General features: G+C 41.8%; 1 long non-coding RNA gene across 2 annotated transcripts in view; it reads right to left on the minus strand.

Annotated features, from left to right (window-relative positions):
* Positions 1-530: 530 nt before the first annotated feature.
* Positions 531-6,830, minus strand: part of LOC118477476 — a 16,159-nt gene continuing 9,859 nt past the window's right edge. For both annotated transcript variants that reach the window (XR_004858408.1, XR_004858407.1), the window contains one exon: positions 531-1,492. This is a non-coding gene — a long non-coding RNA (uncharacterized LOC118477476). The remainder of the gene's footprint in view (positions 1,493-6,830) is intronic.

Here is a 6,830-nt window from a genome sequence, read left to right on the forward strand (position 1 = left end):
GTGTGTGTGCGATTGTGAGTGTGTGCACGTGCCTTTGTGCGATCGTGTGTGTATGTGTGTGTGTTGCGTATTTATTTCTTTTAAGAGCAAATTAAAAAATGTGCTTCCCTTTGTTAAGACATAGTAACGTAATAATAGTCTTCTCTTTCATGAAGCATGCTAAGCAGTATGGTATATTAAACTGCTACATCTAGATCTAGGTAATGTCAGATTTTAAAAAAATATATATAAATGAGTAACTTTATCCTAGTTAGCGGGTTTTGCGGACGAGTAAGCACAAGGCCACAGCAGACACATAAAGCGCTTCCTAATTACCTACCCGACCTTCCCTGGGCCAGGAGTTTAGAGAAACGAGGTGAGTGACTGCCCGCTCCACTTTGCATTTTTTTCAGCAAGTGTTGCCGGTCTTGAGCAGTGACGATCCACACTCCAATGTTTAAATCCAGTGAGAAATAGAACGTGACTTAGGGTCACACACCAACAGAATGACATCCGCCAATTTAGCCAAAAGTTATACGAGTGTATTTTTCCGGTCACAATGCTAATAAAGGATTATAGTCAATTTCAAACAGATCCTAAGCGATACAAGCACAGCTAAATAGAAGAGGTTCTGTGTCGTGCAAATACTTCGTAAATGTCACTTGCTCCAATGTCAGTCAGATTGACTTACATCGTTTAAATACAGCTCCAGCAATCTTGACTTGATCCACACACTCAATCTGGTCAAGATCTCTGTCAATTTGAACGACGCATCGATCAGCGTCTGCATATATATTGGAATCGGGGTTGTATTTTATAAGTACTTGAAGCGAGTGACCACAGTCATTCCTATCTCCTCTACACACAACGGCTTAAAAATGGAAAATAAAATGCGTATCTAGTTGTTGCAGACTGTGGGATTGGGGGGCGAGAGGGAGTGGGACAAGTTCCTTTGACAAGACTCGATGACCCTAACAGTATATATGTAACACTTGTGTGACCTGATATGTACAGACTAAAAAAAACAGATTATGACTGGTTCCTCCTCAAAAACTGTCCTTTTCTGATCCAGGCTACTTTGTTTATACATGTATACGATGCCTTTGGACAGCAATGTCCTTGATTTAGTTCCTGATGAAAAACCGTATCCTTTTCTTTAAAAAAATATCCTGCTCTTTTTTACCCAGTCTTCGCTCTATCTGGCAAGGCGGACAGATCATCAAACGGCCTTGAGGCGATTGGCAGTGAGTGGCGTGTGTCCCCGGTGGTCAATAATTAATGTGGTGTCATGTGATGACTCACCGCAACACGGCTGGGTGACCGAGGCCGGACAGACAGACTCACAGTTACAGCTTATCCGTCGGACTAGTAGCCGTAGAACTAAATAATCTGGATGCAGGTCTGGCCTTTGCTCTTCGATTGGACGTAATCATAAGAAAAATCAGCAGAATAATGAATCAGGTCCAATCTCCACCAGGAACATCCAAGTTCAACGGGTCACATGCATTTATTCCTGAAATAAAACAACAGGAACTAAGAGTAACTTACAATGAGAAACATACACACGGGGTGGTTGGTCATTCTCAGTACTCCAATGTTCATAAAATGATGTGTATTTTGTCAATAATTGTGTTGTAATAGTACGTATCTGCTGATCATGTGTAAATTTAACTTTAGAACGTATGGTTGCATTCTCGTCCACATGTATCTCCCCTTAAGATGAAGTAACTAAAGTTGCATTGTATGGGAGTGGGCGCGGTAGAAATAATCCGCATTCTTATTGTCATATATTTATTATCATCATATTTAATTCTTCTTCCTTTTCTTCTTCTGTACATTTCTCCTTCTCTCTCTCTCTCTCTCTCTCTCTCTCTCTCTCTCTCTCTCTCTCTCTCTCTCTCTCTCTCTCTCTCTTACACACACACACACACACACACACACACACACACACACACACACACACACACACACACACGTGAGCACGCGCAAACACATCACACACGTACAGAGCTCGACGCCTAAATGTCAAGAGACTGTCCGTACCCCCCATCTGGCAACCAATCTCTCCCCCATCACCAGCCCGAGCCGAGCCCTCCAGCCTCACATGGCGCCCGGTGCCGGCAGACCGTGCTCAGTAAATCAACTCGGCAGGAGCCACAGAATAAGAAACCAGACAGAAAGTAGAAGTTTCGTTTTACTTTTGCTTGCCAAACTGATATTTTTGGTGAGCGGTGGGTCACCTCGCTAGTGAGAGTTATTTTTAACGCCCCACTTGGGAATTATACGTTAGGGCTAGCAGCTGGGCAGTGGGAAATATTACGCTGTTATAAAGAGGCAAACGAGGACAAGCCCTGTTAGATAAACAGACGCACACAAATCGACGAGTTAAAGCTCCTTTGGTTTTTAGGGAGAACAACACTGAAAGACAGAAACGCGATATAATATGTATATTATTTATGTTACAGTCAAACCTGGAAACTAGTCATTCTCAGGAAATGCCTGAAATTCCTGCTTTGATCGGGCATTTCCAGGAATGCCTAAAAATTTTAGACACTCTTGGGGAATGACTGAAAATGAAAGCCTCAGATTTCCAGCTTTGCCTGGTTGTTATTTTGACCACTAGGCAAACCATTTGACTATCACTCAGTGTTATTTGCATTGTCGCAGTTATGGTTTGAGTGCGGTGTTGATTTAACTGTGTTGAGCGAAAGTGAGGAGTAGCGAAAGTTACAAACCTGTAACCTGTCATTAGATATTCACTTTATAGTTAAGCTTGAATATGGTTGAAAATGCTTGTGAAGAAACTTTTACAAGAAGGCTTTTTGAAAAATATGAAATTACCTATAACACAAGACAAAATATCAGGAAATTATACATCACTTGCAGGCGACTTTGGGTGTAGCCAGAAAAACAGCTCGACAGTACAAGCTTCAAGCCAGGTCAGTTTTAGCTTTTGTTTTTAACTGTCTGTGTGTCTGTTTATGTGTCTGTCTGTGCGTCTGTCTGTGTGTCTGTCTTTCTGTCTGCCTTGCCTGCCTGTGTGTCTGTCTGTCTGTCTGTCTCTCTCTCTCATTCAATGCCGCCGTCAAACGATCGTCTTTCCAAGCGCTGCCGGGTATTGAACCAAGGGTGGGCCTCAACATCTATACCAACGGAAATGCTGGGCCAGTTTCAGTCAGGGGATGATTTGCGAGCCTTTGCCTAGCAAACAGCTCTATCAGCTCGTTCTCATGTCGACGAAATCACCAACGTTGCTGCTCCTCATATCGATGAAATCCCCAACGTTTCCGCTCCTCATGTCGACGAAATCACTGGCGTTGCTGCTCATCACGTCGACGAAATCACTTACGTTGCTGCTCATCTTGTCGACGAAATCACTGACGTTGTCCAAGTCACATAATTTGCTGCTGCTAACGGGCAAGCCACAAACCTGAATTATCCTCATGTCGACCAAGTTGATGGCATTGGCACTGTTGAAAACGTGGCACTTCTTGATGCTAGACAGGCTCAAATACACTTTCATAGAGAGCAGTGTAGAAAATTCTAGATGGAACAAGCAGAACAGATGGTAAAAAGAAGTAGAATAGAACTCGCCCCAGGCCAGAAAGGTGACAAAGTTGCCATTCCCATTCCGGGGGCTCTCGTGGCCTAGAGGTTAAGGTGTTGGCCTCTCATTCAAAGGTCCCGGGTTCGAATCCGGGTAGCCACCGAAAAATTTTCTTCTCTAAAATTGTCTCCTTTTCTGCTCTCTAGCAATGTTCTGTTGTCTGCTTTCGTTTCCACTTTCTGCCCCCACCCCCTCACCTCCTTTGCCCCTTCATCTGGGCTCCTGACTCTTTCTGCAGCCTTTCTACTGCTACTCCTTGGCTCCTCCTTACTGCTGTCTTTCTGCCACACCACTGATCTTCTGGTAGGAAAGATCTACACCTAGCCTTCTCGGACAATGGCGAAAAATCTCGGAGGGCCCGTGTGCAAGTTGCGCACGTTAAAGATCCCTTGGTGGTCTAAAATCGATAAGAGTAGGCTTCGGCCGCCACCCGGGCAAAATTCAAAATTTCCTACCAACTGAAAATTAGGTGTGTCCCGCGCGCTCATATGACCTATCCAGTTGCGAGCGCCGTAAAACACTTTACAAAAAATTTTTTTTTAAATTCCCATTCCTCTTGTTGATCGGGGCCGTGGCGACCCACGTTTTGGACAAAAATAACAACAATAACTACACGCTGGCTACCAAACATGGATTCTTAAAACGAATTTGAACTTTGCCCTGAAAAATTACTTCTCATGAGTGATGTCAACTGCACCACACATATCAGTGTAAGAGAAGATGTGGTATTTGGCTCTCAGTGTGGCGGTCAAGGTTACATTAAATGTAACTGTTCAGGGTCAAAGAAATGTCAAACAAACAGATGCAAATGCTTCAAAGCAACGCTCAAATGTAATAGTCTTTGCCACCAAAGTCTCAACCGTAAAAAGAAATGAGCTCATGTAAATGAACATTCTATATTTAATTATCACTTTTTATTATTAAATTTGTTTTCATTAAACGGGATGAATTAATTATCGCATGCATCCCCTGTCATTTACTTTACATCTGTCATTCCGCCATTTTGTTTTTTCCGATGGTAGTCTTTCCCAGGAAATGCCTGACTGCCTATTTCAGTCATTCTCTGTAAATGAGTAACATGTTTAGGCATTCCTGGAAATGCCTGATCAAAACAGGAATTATTTGGGAATGACTGATCTTTCAGGCATTTCCTGAGAATGAATAGTTTCCGGGTTTGATTGTAACATATATACATATATATACAAAATGTTTATATATATATATAGGCCTATATATACAGAGAGAGAGAGAGAGAGAGAGAGAGAGAGAGAGAGAGAGAGAGAGAGAGAGAGAGAGAGAGAGAGAGAGAGAGAGGGAGAGAAGAAGAAAGAGAGACAAAAGGACAATCATATAGGCAGGCAGTCAAACAGGCAGGTAGCAGAGAGGAGGAGGAGAAGAAGAAGAAGAAGAAGAAGAAGAAGAAGAAGAAGAAGAAGAAGAAGAAGAAGAAGAAGAAGAAGAAGAAGAAGAAGAAGAAGAAGAAGAAGGAGGAGAAGGAGGAGAAGAAGGAGAAGGAGAAGAAGAAGAAGAAGAACAATTACCCTCTTTCAATTCTTTGAACAATTTGGCTATGTCTGTGTAAAAATAGACACGGTACTTTGGCACTGCGCTAAAAGTAGACCCTCTTATATTTTGCTGTCTTTATAGAGAGAATCCCAACGCGTCGAGTGCAAAGTAATCCCCCCATGCTGTTTTATTGGGAGTAAAGACCATTTCCTTGTATGAGTTGTTAGTCATAAAGGGCCCAATTTCAAATCTCTTATCCGATTGCTGTATGGCATTGTGGAATTTACGGTGTGAGGATACAAAGCCATTAAGACCACATTTACCGCCGGCAACACTTTTTCAACTGGAGGAGTTATACAATGGAGCTCCCGTGGAATTACAGAAACTGTTTAGCTGTACTTATTGTTGATAGCTGTATTGCCTTCCTTTGTATTGAGGACTCAATCATTGTAGTCTGGTAATCGCGAAAAATTCGTAATCAGTCAACGCTATTGCACCGCCAGTCACTTCTCCCACTGCTGTGGCGAGACCATCAGGGCAAGTACTAGATCTGCTTGCTCGGGCTTTGAACCGAGCCCTTTAGTTATGATACACAAATCATTTTGGTAGAGAGAGGAAGAGTAGGAGGATTTTTTTTTCCTCCAATGCCGACTCTTTTGTAGGTTGTCGGTTGTGTCAATGGTGGTCAGGATCTTTTCTCATTTTGTATTGCCCAAGTTACATTCTTTTAATGCATAGATTATCATGTGTTTCCTGTTGTGCTGTTACTGGTGTTGGAGGTGGAGATGACTATGATGGGAGCAGTGTTATTTTTATTATTATTGTTGTTGGTTTTCTTGTAGTGTTCTTCATTTTCCCACTTTTAAATTTGAGGGGATTTTTTTTTTTTTGGGGGGGGGGGGATCCTACTGTTGTTTTGGGTCTTTTGAGAATATTTCTCGTTTTGTTTTTATTGTTCAGACATTTTCCTTTTCTTTGCAAGCGTGTAATAAATAGACAGATTGATAGATCAACAGGGCATGAATAAATATATAATATAATATGTGTGAATGTATCTATGTATGAATAAATGAGTGTAGAAATTAGTAAATAAAAGCGGCTTTGATAAAGCAATTCCTTGTACACGTAATAATATATAATGCGATTTTGTTGGAAGCAGGGCAGGAAAAGCGAGAGAAGTTGAAGATAATAAATGTAAGTGTTCATTGTATTATTTTTCTAATAAGATCTATGTTTTGGTATCTTATAGCGCAACAAAATCCTGTGTACTTTTGAGCCATGCTTTTGGTCTGCTTCTGCGTGCCAGTTGGGACATGGGTTATAATTCAGTTATAGTAAATTAATTCTGTTAACCCCCCCCCCCTCCCTATTTCCACGCTTTTCTCATTCTGACATCTGGTTCCGCAATTCTTGACAACATTATGTTTGCAACTAATCTCGACAACATAGAGGGTGTAATTGTTAGGCTCTTTCAAGTTGCATGCAAAGAAGCGAGTCTGATTCATTGGTGGGGAATCTGATTTGTGGAGTATCTCCGTCTGTCTGCTGAGATGGTGTGTCCTACACAAACTGGGTTTGCAGAGTCGAAGCAGCCCGCCTTCCAATATCAAGTCATCTAAATTGTGTCCATGGCAAACTAAAACACCATGGTTAGAAAACAAAACAAAACAATAAATGTATATATAGAGAGATACAACCTCCCAGCAGGCAGACTGAGATACGCTTTAAGAGGGGTGGG

The sequence above is a fragment of the Aplysia californica genome, unplaced genomic scaffold (assembly GCF_000002075.1).
Source record: "Aplysia californica isolate F4 #8 unplaced genomic scaffold, AplCal3.0 scaffold00105, whole genome shotgun sequence".
Lineage (NCBI taxonomy): Eukaryota > Metazoa > Mollusca > Gastropoda > Aplysiida > Aplysiidae > Aplysia > Aplysia californica.